The 25,992-nt window shown below is 35.0% G+C and overlaps 1 long non-coding RNA gene across 1 annotated transcript in view; it reads right to left on the bottom strand.

Moving 5' to 3' along the window:
- Positions 1–25,992, bottom strand: part of LOC122808945 — a 151,456-nt gene that overhangs the window by 1,099 nt on the left and 124,365 nt on the right. The gene's annotated exons all lie outside the window — the stretch shown is intronic.

Raw genomic sequence — 25,992 nt, 5'->3', positions numbered from 1 at the left:
TATCTAGGCAGTAGAGGAGGGTAGAGAGTAAGTGAGATCTAACTGTGACCAGTATGGCTTGGTGAGTAAGGTATGGTTTAGCCCTATAGACAGCGTCAAGTTTGGTGTGGACTTTTTGGATTGTTAGAGAAATATGTTTATCAAATTTTAGTCTGTCATCTATTGTAACTCCTAGGAGCTTGGTCTGATTAATAGGTTCAATTTTTGTTCCATTAGTGGAGTAAATGGAGAGAGGTAGTGAACTGAGCTTGGTTGATTTGTTTGAGAAGATCATTAACTTAGTCTTGTTTGGGTTTAGGATGAGTTGATGGTTGGAGAGGTAGTTTTCAATGTCCTGGAAAGATTTTTGCATTTTGTGTTGAAGTTCTTGGGGGGGGGGGGGCTGAGCAGATAAGAGTGAAATCATCTGCATATTGGATGATAGTGCCAAGTTAGGTGGCGGAATTTAGGTTGTTGGTAAATATGGCAAAGAGAAGAGGACCAAGGATGGATCCTTGTGGTACACCAGTGGATACTGGTAGTAGTGGGGATAGTTTGCTCTCCCATTTTTGTAGCCTGTTGACAGTTTGACAGATAGCTGAAAACCATGTTAAGGATGATGAATTGAGATTGTATGATGCAAGTCTGTTGAGTAGCTGTTGGTGGGATACAGTGTCAAATGCTTTTAACATATCCAGGAAAATTGCTGAGACTAGTTGCCCTTCATTGTTGAAGTGATTAACAATATCAATAAAGGTTGTTAGTGCTATGTTTGTATTATGTTTAGGTCTGAAGCCGTGCTGCGAGCTGGATCTTAGTTTGCTAGTGGTGAGGTGATTCAGGAGCTGTTGGTGTATACATTTTTCTAGAATTTTGACTATGGGATGGAGGATACATACATACATACATACAGACATACAAATGTTTCAAGAACGGGCATTTAGCCCTTCTAGCTTGCTAATATGCCAAAACACTTGTTCCCATAATAAATGTCCAAGCTGTTCTTAAAAATATCTAAACTAGTACTTGCTTTAATATAATTAGGTAGTCTGTTCCAAGCATCAGCTACTCTGTCAGAGAACCAATTAGTACACTTCTCATTCCTACAGAATCTTCTATATAGGTTATCTAATGATTCTCTAGTACTTTTTGATAACCCCAAACATTCCCAGAGGTAGTTGTCCCTAAATGCCCTATATACCTGAATAAGATCTCCTCTTAAATATCTGTAAGGGACACTGTACAAGTTCAGATATTTTAGTCTTTCATAATAACTTAGATTTTCACATCCATGGATGCCCTTAGTATATTTCCGCTGTACTCTTTCCAGTTTATTCATGCTTGTTTTCCTAATGGGTTTCCATATTATTATCCCATACTCAAGTTTGGGTCTAATGTAACTAACAAACAATGACTTCATTATCAGTAGAAAAAGAAATGACTGGTGTAAAGGCTGATATCGTAATGATGGACTCAAGATGTAACTATTAAAAAGTCTCAATATGTGCGTAGCACTTTATATGCAGCTGTACCTTTGGAATAACTGTTAATGGTACATAATGAGTCTCATAGGTATATAGCACTGAAATATGATGATGCTATGAGCTCAACAGTACCTTATTTATAGGTAGACACACACCAAAGCTGTGTTCACCTCTCCGTGTTGGTGTGCATGTATGAGACTGATTCGCTCAGTCAGTATTCACCTCTCCAAGCGATTGCACCAACAAGCCTCTCCTGGTAAAAGTAATCCAGAACAAACTGTTCCAATTCAAATTGTTCCAACGCAAATAATTCCAGACAATAGTGACAATGTAATCCAAATCTAATAATTCCAGCACTTCTGCTCTCGTACTATTCTTTCAACGAATGCACCACGCAAATGACTTAAAATAACTTTATACTTTATTGTAAAAATAGTCGACAAACAATCTCGGCTAGCGCTTTCACCTACTGGCTTCCTCAGGCCGTTAAATTACTACTGATGATACAGACTATTTATAACTTCTTGAATTTCAAATTTCATGATGTCATGTCCTGTGCTATGTCAAAACGCATAATATATATTCTTGTACCAGCGTTACATAGCTTTGCATCTGCTATTATGAATTTATGCTTAATAGGACATTGTCTTATCATCTAGTACATAACTAATAATAAGATGTTAATAATTCTATGTATCTTTGTAAAATATACATAACAAAATAAAAATATACTTGCTGATGTCACATCCTGTTCTAAATTTCACTAATATATCAGTATACATCCGATAACTAGTATCGCTGCATCGGATATATATTAACATTCAAGAATATATTGTAACATCATTTAGTACAAATATAAATAGTTATTACTTAAAAACACAAAATTTTTAAAATGTTACATCCTGTTCAAAATTTCACTGATATATTAATATAGTTGCGATAACTAGTATCGCTGCATCAGATATATATTAACATTCAAGAATATGTTGTAACATCATTTAGTACAAATATAAATAGTTATTGCTTAAAAACAAAAACTAAAAAAGGCTATTAATTAAAACACTTTATATTAAATGACTATTTAAAATAGCTGTCAAATATGTGTACATCAAGTGCGACATGCATAACTTGGGATACGTTAGTAAACCACATAGTGAGTAATTAGTGTATATGTGTGTCATCTATCTATTACACTTATCCGGCTACTATGTCTATTCCAAAATTGTTTGGAATAATTCCTGCTCACCATATGGCCACGCTTCTTTACTTCCATCAATTTCTAATTAAATAAGGCATTCATGTATCAAACTAGTAAACCAGTAGCGTAAAAAACCTTTATAGCCTATGGTAGTTGGTGCGATGAATAACCACTAAATTATATGAATCCTATTAAAATAATACAATTTTTATTGATAATGTCTCGCTGTATAACATACGCGATAAGGTGCATAAATGTACCGTTTCTAATTGATTACAATACTTATATTCATATAATATATATTTAAATATAATGGTTATCTCTAGATCTAACCTTAAACATAATGTATCTTTTACTAATATTTATATGTGCGCTACTCTCTAATGCCTTATTTATATAGGAAATATATTTATGAAATATATATGTTAGAGCATTAGCTATGTATAGCTTCTAATTAATACTTGTTCAATTGCGCTAAGCTTCTATATCAATAAAGTATAAACTATAATATAACTAACATATGTACTAGAAATATTAATAACTAAGTGCTAATTTGTATATGTCTCAATTGGATTAGGCGCAATATATCACTTGTTACTCTTTCTATGACAGTTATAAACGAGCATTATCACTACGTATTAGATATTATTAAATAATATAACATATACTTTTCTGTAATGAAAAGTACAAATAAAGTTGATATGTGAGTGTCACGTTAATTAAGGTTCATATAAGTTCAAATATGGGTCTACTTAAATCAGTTTACTTGTCATAATGCGATGGAATCTGTAGGAATATGTCTTTAATCATTAGTAGTAGAGAAAGTACGAAAATGTGTCTACTTAAATCAGTTTACTTGTCACAATGCGATAAAAACTATAGAAATATGTCTTTAATCATTAATAATAGGGGAAGATATTAAAATTTTTTATTTATCATTATGATAGTTATTATTTAAATATTCAAGTGCGCTATTTGATATAACGTAGACTTTCTTAGTCACAAAATATATTATAATAAATTTCAACATACATTAAAACATTAACTGTCATTAAAATTAAAATTAAGTATTCTCCAATATATTAATTTATTGTTAATCAAAGTGATTTTATAAGTGTGTGTAATTAATCATATACTTGATATTTTTAAAACTTAATATAATCTGATTGCTAAAAAATATTATTACTATTATTAAATTCAGATTTAAATCAGATTTTGCTTATTTCGTAATACTATAGTAATTAATATTGGATAAGTCAGTTTGGATAATTCCAAAATAACATTTATTTATCTAATTCATAATATATATATATAATTAATTATTAATGTTTCATTAAAAATCTTTTTATTAAGTTATTTAAAAATATTTATTCATTAATATTAAAATTATAAATATATATACGTTCTTTATAATATATATCTCTATACTTGCATATATGGGAAACTTACTAAGGTGGATGTAAAACAGTGATATTCTCAAATATCCTTATAAATATTCCCATGTTACAAATATGTATCTTGGTGTCCATCTTTGTTATTAATCATTCACTTGAATTTTATACTTAATTTTCTAGCTTTCAACACAGGTTTGATAGGAATTCTATCATTTAGACCTGGTTTCTGGTCAGCTCTTAAACGAATAATCCAATTCATTTCTAATTCTTCTGTTTTATTGGAAATATCTCCCCTCTTAATATTAGTGAAATTGTTCTGTAATACCTTAAATCTAAATGTATGTTCAGCTGATGTATTAATAACATGTTTAGATAGGGCGTTAGTTGTAGAACATATTCTAATGTTATATAAATGTTCCCTAATACGGTCTTTCAACCGTCGGTCAGTTTTGCCTACGTAGAAGGCAGGGCAAACTGTACATAGAGCAATATATACTATATGCTTAGTATCACATGTGGCCTTCGCTGTCAGCTTAAATTCCTGCAGTGTTACTGGATGTGTAAATGTTGCCTTCGTATCAATATGTTGGCAATGATTACATTTCATACACGGTATGGTAGCTTGCTTTTCTATCTTGTTCATGGTTTTCCCTAGTGTCCTATTTGGTCCACACAATTTCCTGTATAAATTAGGTTTATTCCTGTAGGTATATTTGGGTATCTCCCCAACTATTTCATATATTTCAGGGTTAACCTTAAGATCCCCCAATGTTTCTCATATATGTGTCTTATGTGAGTAATATCCTGTGTATAGTGAAGTACTACCTTCATTTGGTTGTTATTTTCATTATTAGTTTCATCTAGATGTTCCTGACATTCCCTATAATAGTTGGAAAAATATGGGAATGCTCTACCTTCTCTCATATAGCATACATTGTCTATTTCTGTTGTTATTTCTTGTTCGCCATAGGACCTTGCTATAAATTGTTGTTTCAAATTTTCAATTTCAGTATTATAACCCTATTTGGTAGAATTTAATCTTGATGTTCTCATTGCTTGGCCTCTTATGACATTTTTAAACATGAAACCAGGATGCATGCTTTCTCTGTGTAATAATGTGTTCCTATAACAACTCTTCTTATATATGCCTGTGTTTAACATTCCATTAGTTAATTTCTCCACATACACATCCAGGAAACTAATTTTGTATTGTGATGTTTCCATAGTAAATTTTAAATTTTAAATAATCCGTGTGCTCATTAATCTCATCTAAGAAAAACCCTAGATTCATTTTATCAGATGTCCAAACAAGAAAATGGCTGACTGGGAAAAGCAATTCTTGTTTGAAATGGAAATGTTTAAGAGATATGTGCGATTATATAATAGATTTGTGGATGACCTTTTTCTTGTTTGGACATCTGATAAAATGAATCTAGGCTTTTTCTTAGATGAGATTAATGAGCACACGGATTATTTAAAATTTACTATGGAAACATCACAATACAAAATTAGTTTCCTGGATGTGTATGTGGAGAAATTAACTAATGGAATGTTAAACACAGGCATATATAAGAAGAGTTGTTATAGGAACACATTATTACACAGAGAAAGCATGCATCCTGGTTTCGTATTTAAAAATGTCATAAGAGGCCAAGCAATGAGAACATCAAGATTAAATTCTACAAAAGAGGGTTATAATATTGAAATTGAAAATTTGAAACAACAATTTATAGCAAGGTCCTATGGCGAACAAGAAATAACAACAGAAATAGACAATGTATGCTATATGAGAGAAGGTAGAGCATTCCCATATTTTTCCAACTATTATAGGGAATGTCAGGAACATCTAGATGAAACTAATAATGAAAATAACAACCAGTTGAAGGTAGTACTTCACTATACACAGGATATTACTCACATAAGACACATATATGAGAAACATTGGGGGATCTTAACGGTTAACCCTGAAATATATGAAATAGTTGGGGAGATACCCAAATATACCTACAGGAATAAACCTAATTTATACAGGAAATTGTGTGGACCAAATAGGACACTAGGGAAAACCATGAACAAGATAGAAAAGCAAGCTACCATACCGTGTATGAAATGTAATCATTGCCAACATATTGATACGAAGGCAACATTTACACATCCAGTAACACTGCAGGAATTTAAGCTGACAGCGAAGGCCACATGTGATACTAAGCATATAGTATATATTGCTCTATGTACAGTTTGCCCTGCATTCTACGTAGGCAAAACTGACCGATGGTTGAAAGACCGTATTAGGGAACATTTATATAACATTAGAATATGTTCTACAACTAATGCCCTATCTAAACATGTTATTAATACATCAGCTGAACATACATTTAGATTTAAGGTATTACAGAACAATTTCACTAATATTAGGAGGGGAGATATTTCCAATAAAACAGAAGAATTAGAAATGAATTGGATTATTCGTTTAAGAGCTGACCAGAAACCAGGTCTAAATGATAGAATTCCTATCAAACCTGTGTTGAAAGCTAGAAAATTAAGTATAAAATTCAAGTGAATGATTAATAACAAAGATGGACACCAAGATACATATTTGTAACATGGGAATATTTATAAGGATATTTGAGAATATCACTGTTTTACAGCCACCTTAGTAAGTTTCCCATATATGCAAGTATAGAGGTATATATTATAAAGAATGTATATATATTTATAATTTTAATATTAATGAATAAATATTTTTAAATAACTTAATAAAAAGATTTTAATGAAACATTAATAATTAATTATATACATATATTATGAATTAGATAAATAAATGTTATTTTGGAATTATCCAAACTGACTTATCCAATATTACTTACTATAGTATTAGAAATAAGCAAAATCTGATTTAAATCTGAATTTAATAATAGTAATAATATTTTTTAGCAATCAGATTATATTAAGTTTTAAAAATATCAAGTATATGATTAATTACACACACTTATAAAATCACTTTGATTAACAATAAATTAATATATTGGAGAATACTTAATTTTAATTTTAATGACAGTTAATGTTTTAATGTATGTTGAAATTTATTATAATATATTTTGTGACTAAGAAAGTCTACGTTATATCAAATAGCGCACTTGAATATTTAAATAATAACTATCATAATGATAAATAAAAAATTTTAATATCTTCCCCTATTATTAATGATTAAAGACATATTTCTATAGTTTTTATCGCATTGTGACAAGTAAACTGATTTAAGTAGACACATTTTCGTACTTTCTCTACTACTAATGATTAAAGACATATTCCTACAGATTCCATCGCATTATGACAAGTAAACTGATTTAAGTAGACCCATATTTGAACTTATATGAACCTTAATTAACGTGACACTCACATATCAACTTTATTTGTACTTTTCATTACAGAAAAGTATATGTTATATTATTTAATAGTATCTAATACGTAGTGATAATGCTCGTTTATAACTGTCATAGAAAGAGTAACAAGTGATATATTGCACCTAATCCAATTGAGACATATACAAATTAGCACTTAGTTATTAATATTTCTAGTACATATGTTAGTTATATTATAGTTTATACTTTATTGATATAGAAGCTTAGCGCAATTGAACAAGTATTAATTAGAAGCTATACATAGCTAATGCTCTAACATATATATTTCATAAATATATTTCCTATATAAATAAGGCATTAGAGAGTAGCGCACATATAAATATTAGTAAAAGATACATTATGTTTAAGGTTAGATCTAGAGATAACCATTATATTTAAATATATATTATATGAATATAAGTATTGTAATCAATTAGAAACGGTACATTTATGCACCTTATCGCGTATGTTATACAGCGAGACATTATCAATAAAAATTGTATTATTTTAATAGGATTCATATAATTTAGTGGTTATTCATCGCACCAACTACCAAAGGCTATAAAGGTTTTTTATGCTACTGGTTTACTAGTTTGATACATGAATGCCTTATTTAATTAGAATTTGATGGAAGTAAAGAAGCGTGGCCATATGGTGAGCAGGAATTATTCCAAACAATTTTGGAATAGACATAGTAGCCGGATAAGTGTAATAGATAGATGACACACATATACACTAATTACTCACTATGTGGCTTACTAACGTATCCCAAGTTATGCATGTCACACTTGATGTACACATATTTGACAGCTATTTTAAATAGTCATTTAATATAAAGTGTTTTAATTAATAGCCTTTTTTAGTTTTTGTTTTTAAGCAATAACTATTTATATTTGTACTAAATGATGTTACAACATATTCTTGAATGTTAATATATATCTGATGCAGCGATACTAGTTATCGCAACTATATTAATATATCAGTGAAATTTTGAACAGGATGTAACATTTTTAAAATTTTGTGTTTCTAAGTAATAACTATTTATATTTGTACTAAATGATGTTACAATATATTCTTGAATGTTAATATATATCCGATGCAGCGATACTAGTTATCGGATGTATACTAATATATTAGTGAAATTTAGAACAGGATGTGACATCAGCAAGTATATTTTTATTTTGTTATGTATATTTTACAAAGATACATAGGATTATTAACATCTTATTATTAGTTATGTACTAGATGATAAGACAATGTCCTATTAAGCATAAATTCATAATAGCAGATGCAAAACTTGCAAAACTATGTACCGCTGGTACAAGAATATATATTATGCGTTTTGACATAGCACAGGACATGACATCATGAAATTTGAAATTCAAGAAGTTATAAATAGTCTGTATCATCAGTAGTAATTTAACGGCCTGAGGAAGCCAGTAGGTGAAAGCGCTAGCCGAGATTGTTTGTCGACTATTTTTACAATAAAGTATAAAGTTATTTTAAGTCATTTGCGTGGTGCATTAGTTGAAAGAATAGTACGAGAGCAGAAGTGCTGGAATTATTAGATTTGGATTACATTGTCACTATTGCCTGGAATTATTTGCGTTGGAACAATTTGAATTGGAACAGTTTGTTCTGGATTACTTTTACCAGGAGAGGCTTGTTGGTGCAATCGCTTGGAGAGGTGAATACTGACTGAGCGAATCAGTCTCATACATGCACACCAACACGGAGAGGTGAACACAGCTTTGGTGTGTGTCTACCTATAAATAAGGTACTGTTGAACTCATAGCATCATCATATTTCAGTGCTATATATCTATGAGACTCATTATGTACCATTAACAGTTATTCCAAAAGTACAGCTGCATATAAAGTGCTACGCACATATTGAGACTTTTTAATAGTTACATCTTGAGTCCATCATTATGATATCAGCCTTTACACCAGTCATTTCTTTTTCTACTGATTATCTTGTTGGACTATTTAGACTGTGTGTATTTGGAACAGTGGTGACTGTTTGTTTACACAATGACTTCATTATGTTTGATTTCCTAGACTTTATAAATCTTTTTATACAACCTATAGTTCTATAACTATCATTAGCCAATTGGTTGATATGATTAGAAAAACTCATAGCTGAATCTATCCATATACACAGGTCCGTAAATGAGTCTACAGTTTCAATCACTGCGTGCTGTATTAAATATTTACCTTTCAGTTTATGTCTCCCAAATCTCATATGCTTAGTTTTTGATGTATTTATCAACATATTATTCTCCTGTGCCCAAATGGTCAATTTAGTCAAATTATTTTGCAGACATGCCTTATCTGTAACACTTGTAATCAGTTTACCCAATTTCAGGTCATCAGCATATAGACTGTAGAACACCTCAGATGAAAAAGTAAGGTCTGAAAGATACAATCTAAACAAGTAAGGGCCTAGTACAGAGCCTTGTGGGACACCTTGACTGCAACCAAGGATTTCACCTGTCCAGTTGGTGTGTGATACTTGCCATGTCCTATTTGTAAGTCATGCAGCTATCCATCTTATCAACAGTACATCAATACCTAGTTGTACTAATTTATTGATCAGTGTTTTGTGCATGACCCTGTCAAATACTGAAGTTAAATCTATATAAATCACATCACAGCACATTTTTTCATTCACAGCTGTTATTATATTGTTATAGAACATAATTTTACAGGTGGTAATAGATCTATTTTCAACATATGCATGCTGATATATGGTTTCAAGTCCCAACCTATCCAGTTTTGACAATAACTTATCCAGTATTACCTTCTCTATTATTTTTCCACAACATGAAAGTAGACTTAAGAGTCTGTATGATTCTGGGTTTGCCCTACTCCCCTTTCCCTTAAAGACAGGTTTAATAAGTGCATGTCTCCAATCTTAAGGAATCTCCCCATATTTATATGACCTAGTGAATAATAGATGTAATGGCAGTGTAAGTTCTTACTTAAGTGTTCTCAGGTCATTGTTACTTACTCTGTCTCCTCCCTGTGCTTTGTTTGGATCCAGTTTGCAAAGTTCTTTTTCAATATAATCTAATTTGATTCCAGTATTTGGGTTACCAGGATGTCACTTGGACAACTTACCACCCCTTTTGTGGAGCCAAACTGTTTTGCACAAGATTTTGTAAATGTATCTATAATCTGTTGTGTCTGAGAATAAATTTTAGAATCTGCACACAGTTTATCAATTTGTGTATCTTTACTCCTTCCACATCTTATGTATCTATAAAAATGTTTCCCATTATGCTCAAGATCTTTATATAAATTGTCTTGATCTTGTCTAACACTATGCTTAATCTGTTTGTCCAGCTCATTTATTTCAGTTTTCAAAGTTGTAGTTCGACCTTCCTTCCATTTCTTATATTTTTTGTCTCTCACCTTAATCAGGTATCTTGTTCTTATGGAAATAAACCTCCCTGATGTTGCATGCCTAGATCCTGATGTTAAACATTTTTTTGACTTTTTGCACTCAAACAATTTCTCTTTCAAAACTTTCCACATTCCATCTGCAGTTTTTCCACTGAACACCTCACTCCAGTTAGTTATATAAAGTAACTGTTTTGCTTCCCTATAATCTGTAATTAATCTACTGTGCATTGGCTTAGATTTCAGTTTGGCAGAATTATCTAGCAACAAATTAACCTTTATGACCCCATGATCACTGCACCTCAATGGTAGTAAAACGTGACTTGAAGTTACAGTAATTTATTTGGGAACACAAACAAGATCTAGTATATTCCATCCCCTGGTAGGTTTATTTTTACAATCTGAAGCATTTGTTGTTCCTGAATATACTCTGTGAATAATTTCTTTACTAACATTGTTGAATCAATATTATTGCAGTCTGGTAAATTTAAGTCCCCAGCTAATATTATTCTTCCCTCCTGTGTTTCATGTAAGAAATGTATGAATTCTTCTAGGTCATCTGCACTTGACTTTAGTGGGCTGTACACTCCAACAATTGTTATATGTTCCAGGGTTGTCTTTATTGTCACAGTTACACAGTCTATAATATTGGTGTTATCATTGAACACGTAATAATCATAACTCTCATAGCTATCTTTAATCCCTATCATAACACCTCCACCTGATTTTTTTGTTAGAATGTCTGTAACAGTAAAAACATTTATACCGTGACAGAACTGGTTTCCAGTCATTGTTCTTTAACCATGTTTCACAAACTATAACAACATCAATCTTGTGGGAAAGTAGCAAATTTTCTAATAAAAAACTTTATTATTAATGCTCCTAGCATTAACAACCATCAGAGATGCATCAGATGTTGCTATCTGTGAACTGTTACATGTTTGACCTGGCAAAAATCCTGACTAGTGTTTGTCAAATATTGCAAAATATCTGCTGCAAAAATTCTCTTCCCTGATCTAGACAAATGCACACCATCCTATCTGAACCCTTGTGCCCAAAAGAAGGCTTGGATGCTCTACATAGTTCCGTTTTTTTAAAACAGGACATTTTTTCCATGTAGGTGTTTATCCAAAATATCTTTTCATTTACAGTGACCTGCCTATCCTTTATATAGGTGATTTGTGAAAAATATGTCCTAACATCAGTACAAGCTATACTATCTAGGAGGGCTGACAGTTCCCGACTAACAGTCAGAAAATCTTTGTTGGTGACATCATTTGTACCAACATGAATAAAAACAGATCCATACTTCCTTACATTAAGGCATTCCAAGGCTTGTTTCACATCTTCTATTTTTGCTGCTGGCAAGCATAACACTACTCGATGTTCATTATCATCTCTGCAAATATAAGTATCAGTTCCTCTAATAACTGAATCTCCAATTACAAGAATATCTTTGCTGACCACCTCTGAAGAATCATCAGCTTCTAATACAGTCATTTCTGCTTTATCAATTGTTACGAAGGATAGAACTTCATCACTATTAGTCTTATTAATTCCACTGTTTTCATTGCGTATTAAATTCTCATCCAGCTGGCATTGTAAATCCACAGCTTGAGCCATGTAGTCAACATCTGACTTTCTCTTCTTTTTTCTTACAGCAATGTTCTTCAATCCTTCCACTTTCAGTTTTGATTTCTTCCTTTTCACCTGCCCCTTGCCTCTTTGTTCTACCTTTTCCATTGGAAAGGTGATGCATGCCTTTTTCTGTAGACTGAGGGTTTTCTGATAGACAGATATCTTCATTCCCTGTCACCAGTGTGTTACATAACAAAGCAGAATCCTTTTTACTACGTATTCTCTTTCCTTTACAGTCATTAGTCAGTTTCTTTTTCTTGTTGAGAACTTCTTCCTTTCTTTCTTTTTTTGTTTCCTTCTAAACAAACTGGATGCTCAGATTGCTGAGTACTTGCATCCACAATTCCATAGTTCTCAGGGGCCTCATTATGTTTCATAGGAGCTGAATGTTCTTTGCAGAAAATAGATGCATCATTTCCTAAATCTATTCTATTTGTTCTATGCCTAACATTATTTAGTTCATCAGTCTAGTCATTAATATATGATACAATGATACAACAGTTCTCCAAGCCATGCCAATTGCACATGTGTAATCATCATCATTAAGTCAAGATTTGCGTCTAACAATGGTAAGCAAATCATCCAACTTTTGACACGAGGAACAAAGATTATCAGTGTTATCAGCTGTTACCTTTAAATATGGATAGCATTTATTACACTGTACAAGATACTTGTGCATTAGCAAATCCTTAATTGCATACTCATTTAAGGAATCCATATTCAGCTTTAATTGAATAAAATATTACAAAGGAAAAAAAATACACAAAGTCAGTAGCAAAGAATTCAAAGGAACCTAAATCAACTTCTATGACAAAAATTATACCAGCAATATCCAACTAAATAATAAAATACAATAATGTTGTTCTGACCATACAAGTTCTACCAGCCAGACAGAAGTTGTAATTTATTTACGTCATTACGTGCAGTAGCTTCTGCTCACTATAGCTTACAGTCGCACCTCCTTTTAACAGTACAAATAAATAAAACTTCTCTTAGCAGTCAACTCCACAACAAATCACAATCACAAACCAAGACAGGATTGTTTTGATATGCTCAGAATTTTCCTCTCTGCAGTCTGTGCAAATTTATGGCTGTCTAGGCCCCTTGTGGTGGCTAGAGCTTGCCTGTCCAAAACCTATCCCTTTCACACAAACAAAAGTGAAGCTAAAGGTAAAACAACAAAATCTGAATCAAAATAAAGCTTGTTAATAAGCAGTCTCTTCCTACCTACAAACAGTTAAAAATAGTGATAACAAATGCAATATAAATTCAAATAAAACTGCTCTTACCAGTCAACTCCACAACAAATCACAAACCAAGACAGGATTGTTTTTATATGTTCAGAATTTTCCTCTCTGCAGTCTGTGCAAATTTATAGCTGTCTAGGCCCCTTGTGGTGGCTAGAGCTTGCCTGTCCAAAACCTATCCCTTTCTCACAACCAAAAGTGAAAATAAAGGTAAAACAACAGAATTTGAATCAAAATAAAGCTTGTTAATAAGCAGTCTCTTCCTATCTACAAACAGTTAAAATAGTGATAACAATGCAATATAAATTCAAATAAAACTGCTCTTACCAGTCAACTCCACAACAAATCACAAACCAAGATGCCATTCAATTGATAGTCTGAGATATCTCTAGATGGGCCACCCTTGTGAAGAGGAATGATGTGAGAAATTTTCCAGAGATGAGACACATACTGTTCGGAGATAGAGCGATTGATTAGGATGGATATGGAGTAGGTGATGGAAGTAGCAGCTACGTTTAGGAATTCATTGGGTAGTTGTTCAACAGCAAGACAGCAGGGTTTTAGTTTACTTAGGAGTTTTTTATGTAAGTAGTTTGAATGGGTTTAAAGGAGAATGAGTTTGAGTTCTCAGTGGTAGGGGAGGGGATTGTAAGTGGTAGGCTTTGCTTGCTATCTAGGAGGGAGGCAACAGAGTTGATAAAGTGAGAGTTGAATTTTGAGGCTATGGGTTTGGAAGTATTAGAAGTGGAAGGGGCAGGGGTGGATGTTTTTCCAGGGTTAAGGAGGTAGTTAATATTTTGCCACAACTTTTGTGAGTTGTGCAGGTGCTTTTGTTTTCAGGTTTGAAAGTAAGTTTTTTTATCGTTAGTGATTTTTTTCTTCACATGGTTTATTAACTGCTGATATAAGGAGAAATCAGTTTTGTCTTTAGTGGTATGATATAGTGACCAGGCTCTATCCCTTTGTTTAATTAGACGTTTAGTATCATTAGATAGCCATGTTAATTGTTTGGATTTGGAGCATATTTTCCTGGTGGGGGCAAGGTTATTTAAGATGTCAAGGAATTTGTTGTTGAAGTATTCCACTCCAAGGTATAATTGTAGGTTTTTTAATGGACACCAGTCACAATGTTGAAGTAGTAGATTAAATATGTCAGGGGAGACATTTTTCTTACTACATGCGTATTTGAAGGGTGTGTAAACTTGTGTTTGAATTCTTTTTCTTACTAGAAATGTTGGGGCATGGTCGCTTAGTGTGACTGGTAGGCAGCCAGCTTGGTATGCTAGGTTAGGCCTGTTGGTTAATATCCAGTCAATTAATGACTGTTTTTTGGAATGTTTGTCAGTGCAAGTGGGACACCTTATAGTTTTAGTGAAATTGTATAAGTTAATAAAGTTAGTTGGGCAGTCAGAGGAGTAGAAGAGCCAGTCAAGATTAAAGTCACCTAGGATGATAGTTTCTTGGCTAAAAGAGGAAGCAGACCAAGACAGGAGGTATTCTATGCTGGGGAGGTTGTTACCAGGGGGTAGGTAGGCGGCTATAATAGTAATGGCTTTGTGAGGTTTAATTTGCAGGTGTCTGATTAGTATTTCAGCGCCAGGGATGACTGGTGAGGTACAATTTAGTTTTTCTACTTTAAGAGAGTCTTTAAACATAATTGCTACACCACCACCTCTTTTGCTTAGTCTATTTTGTTTAATAATATTTGTAATCTTTTGGAGTCATTTCTGAGTCTTTGACATGGGGCTTTAGCCAGGCTTCTGTTATGACAGCTATGTCTGGAGAGTAGGTGACCAAGGTAGTATGGAATTCAGTAATTTTATTTACAAAGCTTCTGAGATTGAAATTGGTTATTAGTAGATCTGAGTTAGAGGTAATGGATAATAAAGTATATAGAGTTCAGGATTCAGTATGTGTCAGCCTGGAACAAGATGTCTGCAACCATTCTTGATTTGCCAGAAATAGTCTTACCAAGGCTTTCATATCCTGGCTAAAGTCTTTGCTGCTCCCTGTAGTGCTTCTTCTAGGCAGAGTCCATCTGCTGGACATTCAAACCTAGTAAATTCTAATTTGGAACACAATGATGTGGCTCTACTCAGTGGTAGGAGTCTTAAAATACATGAACTCAAGTGTCTCTTCTAACTTTCACAGCAATGAAAACACTCTCTCTGTTCCTTGGTTTAGTGCCTATCATGACTTCAGATCCACTGGCAATTATGGGAGAGTATCAATGTTTATTAAGGATATCATCACCTCATGACTGATTTATAGGAACATCAAATTTCAAATTCTAGATGTCCAAATTACCCTAAACATGATTAACTGCCACTTCATAGCAGGCTGTCAAATATTATCTATGCCCCCTAATGAACACAATGGCTATCTGAACACTTTAAGTAAAAACCCCATTAAACCAAACAACTTTTTACAGGGGTATGTCAACTATCCATCAATAAACTGGCTAACCTACAATGCCAAAGGCTAGCATACTCATTGATTGCTTGACATTATAAATGGTAACTTCCTGCCCTACTGGATACCCCAACATTTTTTATCTTATCCTCACAAATATGGCCACTTTTTGTATACCTCCATATGCTTACTTCCCTTGTTACAGCAGATGAAAAATCAGTGACCTTTCCTTTAAAACTGGTTGGTACTTCTACAAATACATTTATGTTTAGGAAATTCTCAAAAGCAAACCTTCTTCAATTATTTGATGACCTAAATAAACTCCATTGTAATCTTACACCAATAGATCATATTGCTACAGCCACTGCCTATGGCACTGACTTCTACTTGTACTTATATAATATATTCATAAGTCTTTATCTGCACAAAATATAAATATAAATTCAAAAACATACCTGTGTGGTGGAATACCATTACAAATAAGTTATATAACAAGAGAAATAAATTACTTAAGGCTTACAAGAGGTCTAATTACGCCTACCTACCCATCTACCTTAATATCTTATTTAAGCAATCTTGTAAGGGAACCGTTAGGAAGTGCAAAGCTGAACATGAAACCAAAAATTATAACAAATGTATTATTTTACTTTGCCAGAAAGTCAACAACTAATACCCACCAATGTTTAGAGTTAGTCCACAATAATACTGTTTTGTCTGATGCAAAGGAAATAGCCAATACCCTAGCTGACAAATTCAGTACAGAATTTACTTTATCCACAGTTATAGCTATTCCACAATCCCTTTCTCTCCTATGGAACATGTCCTCTTAGCCTTCACAAAAGATAAGGACATCTCATTAATGGGTCCTGATAAGATACCAGGTTGCCTGGTAATCAGTACTAAATATTGCCCATCTGAACCGTTACTTAATAACATCATTAATCTAAACCTGTCCACTTGCTTATTTGTTTATTTATTTATTTGTTTGTTTGTTTGTTTATTATTTTTAATTGTTTACCAAGGTAATGTAATGATCACTATTGACCAGTTTCAGGCTCAGTTTGTTTGTTTGTGTCTTTCGGCTTTTCCTGGTTAGGGGTCGTCACAGCAGAACTCCGGTCCGCTAATGATTGGCAGTAGATTTTTACGTACTGGCTTGCCAGGCCTAACGCACAACCTTCAACAAAGGAATGCCCATTCACGCATGTCACTATACAGAAGGCGCTCTAACTGAGAATCGAACGGGCAATGTCTAACTGTGAGGCGACAATGCTACCGCAGCACCACCACCAAATATTTCACAAGCAATAATTTACAGAAATGTGAGAAGTAACAGAGTAGCTCAGATTAGTCACATACAAAATCTGTATATATACATTCTAGTGAACAAAGAGAGTGAAATGTACAGTCAAGCAGAAGTAATGTGCAATATATGCATTTGTTTCAAAAGTTGTTCAACCTTCAGTAAATCTCAGACAGGAAAGGAGGCTTGGAAAGGTGATAGGGATAGCATGTTAGGTGATACGTCCTGTGTTGAAGCAGGAACCTTTTGTTTGGATGAAGAAGTGATATATATATATATATATATATATATATATATATATATATATATATATATATATATATATATATATATATATATATATATGTATACACACACACACATATATGGATCTACCACTTTACAACGAAATTTCACTTAACCAAAAACGAAAAGTAGAACCCCACTTCAGTAAAAGTGCATTTCAATGAAGGTGCACTTTCACTGAAGTCTAGGCACCCGATCACCTCACAAATTAAAAAAAATAACAAAACATGCTTTTGCAGGCCCCCCCACACCCCCTACTTAAATATACCAACTCCGAGATTGCACTACAGTAAGGAAAAGGGAATATTCCCATTCAGTGCTGTATTGTGATCTCCATAGTCAGTTTTCGAAGTTTCAGTACTTCGAGCAAGTGGCTTCGTACAAGTGCAGTTCGACGTACCAAAACTTCAACCAAACACAGTAGACCCATATATATATATATATATATATATATATGAATATATAACATATATACATATATATATATATATATATATATATATATATATATATATATATGTTACATTCCTGCAGCCATTGTAGTGCTGTTACACACGGGTGGCCCAAGTATGGACTCGAGTAATCAAAAACACTGTAAAATATGTGACAGATAACACAATGTCAAGGTTAATAACAAAAAGGGTTCACTCACTCCAGTTTCATTGCAAGTTTATTTTCAAGAGATTCTTGTGAAAATAAACCTGCGATGAAATATGGACTCCTATCTATTGACCCATTAGTTTCACTAATATATAAAGCTATGGAACATATTATCTTACCTGTCATTAAGCAGGACATTTTAAATTTCTTAACTCTGAACCCTCTTCAGTTTTTCTTTGTCAAAGGCAAGTCCAGTCTCTATAATCTTGTTAATTACTTTTAAAATGTTACCAAAGCAGTGGATAGTGGTTGAACAGTACATACAGCATATCTTGACCTGGCCAAGTCCTTTGACACTATAAGCCATGCAGGCATTATTAACAGATTTGAAAGTCTGAATATAAATCCTTATGCTATGTGATAGATAGCTAACTGTCTGAGAGAAGTCATGTGGTTACAGTCACAGTTGAAAATAAAACAGTTATCAGTGGTGTAGCAAAGGTCTCACTGTTGGGCTCTCTTCTATTTGGCATCTATTTCTCAGCCCTTTGGAACAACATTCTAGGCTTATGGTTATCTAAGTTTGCAGATGACTGAAACTAGGCATCCTTATCCACCATTGCACTGACTTGCAATTGTTCCAACATGGGTTAGACCATGTTAACAACTGGTACAAAAATGTTGGTATCAAAATAAATGTGAAAAGCTGGGGTATAGTTCATTTCCACTTCACACCATATAGGTGACAAGACTTTTCCAATCAGATGCTGTTATATGGGAGCTGGGTACTATTGTTGATAATTCCTTATCTTTTGACCATCACATTCAGATAGCCTCTGTGTGGCTCAACTGATTTCCAAAAGCATTTCTAGATCCAAAGAATACTTAATTCTCCTTTACTCATAACTCATCAGATCTATTAATGAATATAATGCCCTTTTTGAAATGGATTTGTCTAAACATATTACAGAAATTCATAATTAGTAGCCTCAAGACCCTTAGTTCTCTGGACTAACTGGTAGCCCTTTCTCTGTACCCTGTGTCTTACAAACGTCTTCATGGGGAATTGTGTTTAGTCTTTCAAAACATGAATAAGATCCTCCTTGACCTCCTATTCCTTCACAGAACAAATGATCCTCCATATACTTGATTACAAGGACCAAACCTTCATCAGCATATGACTAAGACATGCTGGCGTGATAGAGTTGTATCCCAATATATCCCTCACCTCTGGAAGAAACCTCCACTACATGCCACGCAGAAAAACACTTTTGCACCTTCAGGATAAACCCAGATAATTGAACGAGTAGCATCAAATTCTCCTCTAGTCTATTTTATTTTGCCCTCAATGTTGGCGGAAACTTTGAATATGGTATATTGGCTAATAGTTTGTAGACCGATTGCTTAGTACTTACTAGTGAACCTATGAACATATCTGTAGTTATCCTACATTAAATGCTCAACAGAGGCCACATACCACGAACTGTCACTATAAGAAATATTAGACATTTGTGAACCAAATGTCTTACATCAGTTTATTTTGCGTTACTTTATATTTAGTACTACTCTACCCTATGAGCTTGAAATGCTTCTCCTTGCAGAACAAATTAATTTCAAGAGCAAGTTTGTGCTAGTACATTTCACAAGCATTTTCTACCGAAGAATGTTAAATACTTTCATCAGAACTTATTTGATTAAATGATTTCTTTAATTGCTTTAAATCCATTTACATACCTCGATTTCCTTGTTTATGAAGGTTCGACCCATGGCACACAGTACTGTACCAAAAAAGGCTCTGCTTCAACCATTGGGTACATCAGCATGAAAATTAAACTTATAATTGCATATAAACCCAACAACTCATGATCCTTTCATCAGTCAAATAGCTGTTTCATGAACAAAATGCCCCACTACCATACACAGTAGATGAAAATAAGGTTACCCATTTTCATATTTAAATATTTAATTTTCTTAAAGCAATAGTCACATAAAAATGAAACAGGTTATATTAAACAGTGTCATAAAATGAACATGTCCAAAAGTGAATACTTCAGTATTAATATATTTATCATTATTTATTACTCATTTATTTCTTATTAAGTGAACTTATATATGGACATCTGAAGACAAAGTAAATCATTAAGTAATAATAAAGTGCTTGCCTTCACCATGAAGCCCTCTCTTTATTATAGCATAGTAATTAAAGTAACTTTACAAAGAGAATGAGTTACTGCTTATGAATTTGAAATCAGAAAAAGCAGGGAAAGTACTTTTTTCTGTCTGCATTTAAGTTGCCTAACTGATCTAGCTATTTAGAGATGTTTCCCCCACTGCCTGATACTATTTCTGCATTGTATTTTGTGCTTCACGTAATCTGTTTGGCCTAGTGTACAGGCCATCTTGGATTTAAGTAGTGATTTGAGATAAATAGGAGTTGCAATAAATATTGTAGGTCCTGGCCAGCTTGCAGCTCTTGGGATTCAGATTTCACCTAATTTTCAGAAGTTATTTTGTCAGTGACACATACGGGGATCCCTCACATCCTATCAGCTAATTATTCATAGACCCCTGCAACACATTAAATAACTGCAATGATAAATTAATTTCCATGAGGCATAAATATAGTTGAAAATTCTGCAATAAACCTAAATGGTGGAGTTACAATATCAGACAATCATTAAGCCAAAATAAACTTTACCCAGCCCAATGTATTACGGCTAAAGTTAACTTTGTCCAGTGTTTAGTAGCTTAACATTAAGAGGGAGCTTGTATAAGCTCTTTGCTACAATATAGAGCTTTAGAAGACCTTTTTTTGTGGGGTTAGGGTACGCACTTCAGTCTGGGACTGCCCAGGGCACCAACTTACCTATGATCTAGCTACAGTTCTGCATCACTTTGCCAGGGGACCAAATGAGACACAAAGAAGCCTAATTTATACCATCAAAATAGCCTTACTCTCTTACATTCTTAATAGGGCATTAAAACTGTCTGTGTCTCTACTATCTGGAAGCAGTCTATTGTCCCATTTCATAAGGGAAGCCCTTCAACACACCCTACTAATTACAGACTGGTCAGGCTCTCAAGTACATTGTGTAAGGAGATAGAAAAACTCAGCACAGAACTTATTCACCTAGAGGCAGGAATCCTACTCCATATTCTAACCCAGCGTGTTTTTACAAATGTACAATCTTTATGTTTAATGTCATAATTTTTTGAGAGTTTGGCAGCAGCCCTGAATTAAGATTTACCTGTCCATTCAGCTTAACTCAATTTGGTGAAAGCATCCAAGCACAATACCCGTGATTGAATCATACATAAAGTCAAGGATATGAAGAATCAAGCCATAATAATGCAATAATTTTGATCTGTCAAATAAAGTTTCAGCGAGTGGCAAAGCCATGAAAATAACTCACTGGCAGTCATTTCCAGTGAAGCTCAAGCTATTATTTATTTTTTTCAATGAGCAAGCCCTGGGATGCCCCACACTCCCATATTTTATATACCTACTGATGGTCATTTTATAGTAGGGTAAAGGGCAAACTCTACTGGCAGCAAATTTGTTTTGTAGCATCAGCACTCACTGAAACAGTGCTCAGACAAGTAACAGTCTTCCATACTAACATGAGTCTACCATTTGCTATGTGGTCACATGCAACAGGTAAGAATCAGATGGCTCATTTTCTCATTGTTCTTCTGTCACAAGTGGAGACCCTCAAGTCTCTATCTTGGGGCTAACTCCTTTTTGGTATATTTTTCTCATGACTCCATTGTCTGGCTCATCATATACATAGATGACTGCAAAGATGGGAGAATTATCCTTAACTCTGCTGACAATACATACCATCAAACATCACTTATCACTTCACATGAATGGTGCAGCAGAAGCAACTGTTTTAGAGTCCTTGTAGATGATGACCTTTTATTTGACACCCATATAACTCCAACTGTACACAAAGCACATGGACTCCCCAATCCTCCATGAGTTTCAGGTCCATGCCAGAGAATTAACTATCCCCATTTATGTAGCTGCTACCAGACCAGTTGCAAAGTACTGTGTCTTGTTTTTTAACTGACTCGCATGCCTAGTGGTGCAATTGGTGAATGCACAAGGATTCTTCACAAAGGGAACTGAAGAGCTTCAAGAACTGTCATGTAGTGAAAAACAACAGTAATATCTTTCCTCTCTGCATCTTATCACCTTCTTAAAGGAGACAAGTCAAAGTTAAAAAAAGTCAAAAGTAACTTTATTTTTCATTCAGACCATACACAAGATGCACAGCTGAATGATATTGCGTTTCTCCAAGTTCATGTACAAACAGAAGAACATAGCAACACAGAAACAAAATACACATAAACAACAACAGTGACTGAGCCAGCCGAAGGCACAAAAAGGCACAGAAGCTTCATCAACCATGCATGATTTCATGGACTACAGCAATCCACTCCATCCACAAAGCCATCTCCCTCTCCAACATCAACAACATCCTAAGTCAGTCTAGTCCTCTCTGACACTACAGACCCAAATTCGATTCAAAAACAACATCTGGTAAACAAGTCAGGCTTCTGCTGCCTGTATTCTGCACAACCCCGCTATCTGAAGGCCTGAATGGCAACAACCAGTTCAGCGATCTTCCACGATCTTCCCACAGTCTTCACCGTCCACACTGACACCATTCCTGACACCAGTTCCATCTCCGACATTATTAGCCACATCTCAACTCCAATCTGGTTCCCTCCGACTCAACAAATTAAAATCAAATCTTTTTATTTTATTTATTTATTTATTTTAAATCAAACCTGACAGCCAAAAGTCTGGTTTCCATTTCCTGCACTTGGCACTTCGCTTAACTCCACTCTCCACTGCAGGCCTAAACTTCCATATTCAGTTCAACTATCTTAAAACAAAGCAAAAAAAAGGACATGACGGACTTCACATTTGCAATCAACTGCACACATGACCAGGTCAAATGGACTATTTAACAGACTACATATTAACAAGCTACAAAAATCCAGCTTAAAACACATAACGCGCATCAGCAGCCAGGGAGGCAGCTGCAAGGTGCCGCCATTTTGCATGTACCAGACATATAGTATGTACATGTAGTATATACTAGATATTCAGGCCCAGGGTAACCTTCCAAGGGCTACATGAGCTGCAGATAGTAGAGCACTACAGGGTGGACAGGGACATACTACAAGAACTCACTAAGCTCTGCCATCCTCAACTCAGACCCAGAGCCAACAGAGGGGAACCCATCTCAGTGGAAACAAAGGTATGTGTAGCTCTTAGGATACTAGCTATGGGTAGATTCCAAAGACCAACTGGGGACAAGATGGGGTCTCACAGTCATCAGCATCCAGGGTACTCCACCAGTTCCTGGATGCCATGCTACCACATGCCAGTGAGCACATTTATTTTCCCCTCACCCCTGAGGTGAGGGCCAGCAGTAAGCATCACTTCTACCATGTAGCACACTACCCTGAAGTACTGGGTGCCATAGATTGCACTCATGTACACACTGAGGCACCAGCTGGTGAGGAGGGTAGACTCTACATCAACTGCAAGGGGTACCACTCCATCAACTGCCAGGTCATGTGCAATAATCATGAATGTGTGTGCTGGCAGCCCTGGCCGTTATCACAACTCCCATATCTGACACACATCACAGCTGTACCAGATGTTTGCTAGGGGGACACCCCACATGGCCATTTACTGGGAGCAGCTGGTTATGCACTGCAACTGCACCCATCAGAAATGCACACACACACCCACTGAAGAACGCCATAATGAGGCACACCCACAAACTAGGAACATCATAGAGTATGCATTTGGGCTGCAGAAGTCATGGTCTGGTGCCTCAATATATCTGGAGGAGCCCTGCAGTACACTCCAGCCACATGTATACACATGTTCACAGTATGTGCCATGCTACATAATATGATCCTGTGGAAACAGCTGTAGCAGGATCAGCAAAGGGAAGGGATACACAGTCCCCACCAGTGCCTAAGTCACCACAGCTGTACCCACAGGAGGACTCTGAGGAGGAAAGCCCTGAGGTTGTCCTTGTAGGCAGATGTAGGCATGCCCAGTATGCTCTGTCCTTGGCCAAGAAACAATGTATAGCACATGCACTGACAACTTAGGGCCCTTGGAACTGACACCTTACTCCAACTCACATACATATTAGTAAAAATGATGCCAGCTAGCTGACACAACCTGTACCTCACCATGTATTGGCTGTGGACTGCATGCATCAGACAGAGTCAGCCCCAAACTACAGGTCTGTCAACTGCTGCATTCGCAAGGTAAGTCACACAGCTAATCACCACTTGTAAGGTGTATTAGAATATGGTAGCATATGTATGGACCTGCCACATGTATGCAAGGGACTATAGTGGGCTACTTGCAGAGATCTAACAGCTATTTGGGACAACAGGTACTCTGTCCAACAGTATGTGCCCCATAATATTCACTAGGTCACATGGCTGGAAACCCCACTACATTATTCAAGACAGATGCAAAACAGTGAGGTCACAGAACAGTCACACAACTGTGTATGCCAGCAGAGCCTGGGCTGGTCGTCCCCCACCCCCAACTCATCAGTAAACCCACAACTGCTGTAGCAGTATATCTGCAATGATATATCAGCAGACCACCCAATTCCAGGGCTGTGACATAGAACCTGGCCACAAATTCTATGTCTCACGTAATGCAAGGGTGACAATGTATGTCTGTTGATAATGTGATGAATGACACATCCCTGTCTGGCAGCCTGTTTGGATCAGTAGACTAGGAACATTAGCATGGGTGATGGGGTTGATGGTTTGAATATGGAGTAGCCACATATTTTGCATTTGAGGTAGTTGTATGGTGGTATTCCCACAGACTGTCATAATCCCTCAATCTGTTACTGCAAGAAAGCTGGACAAAGCCAGAGTGAATGAAGGGGCAAAGGGCCAAACCTACAGACAGACATCATACATGCTCTGAGTAACCTAGAAGGTGGCTAGTATAACAGCAGGTTGCAACAAGTCAGATTAGGTGCAGGATGTAAAGGCCATCACTTAAATGTCTCAGTAGTTACAACAATTCAGTTACTGCATTTTACAGTATATTACCAGAAAACCACAAATATATGAGGAACAGAGCAGACATATGAGACGAAATGCTGGACATTCTGCAAAAACATGTACAGGGAGAGGTATGCAGACTGTCACCCTGTGTGTGGTGTTGCATCATGCCATGAGTAAAAGTGGGACAAAGGCCCACAAACAGGGACAAGTTTTAAATATTGCTCTTACAAACATAGAAAGTTGCTAGAGTAGCAGGTCTTGTATTAGCATTAATCTCATGAGATGTATGGAGTCCGAAACTCAAATGTCTGTCACTATTTCTTAACTTCAATGCTTTGCCACTAATTTGATAGAAAACCACAATGTTATGTAAAATGAACCAAAAATCTGGACATTCTATGAAGCTCTGTACATTTGAAAGGTATGAGTCACATATTAAGGTCAGCAAACAGCCATGCAATGTCTTGGAAAATATCAGGGAAGTGCTGCACTGTGGTAACAGGTGCAGCAGCCAATGGCCTGCAGCACAGATAGTCCTGGATTGGAGTCACCTTGTAAGTACTAACAGGCACA

This window comes from Protopterus annectens, chromosome 8.part0, assembly GCF_019279795.1.
Source record: "Protopterus annectens isolate FY-2018-M chromosome 8.part0, PAN1.0, whole genome shotgun sequence".
In the NCBI taxonomy this organism is placed as follows: Eukaryota; Metazoa; Chordata; order Ceratodontiformes; family Protopteridae; genus Protopterus; species Protopterus annectens.
This window is presented reverse-complemented; position numbering and strand designations above follow the sequence as displayed.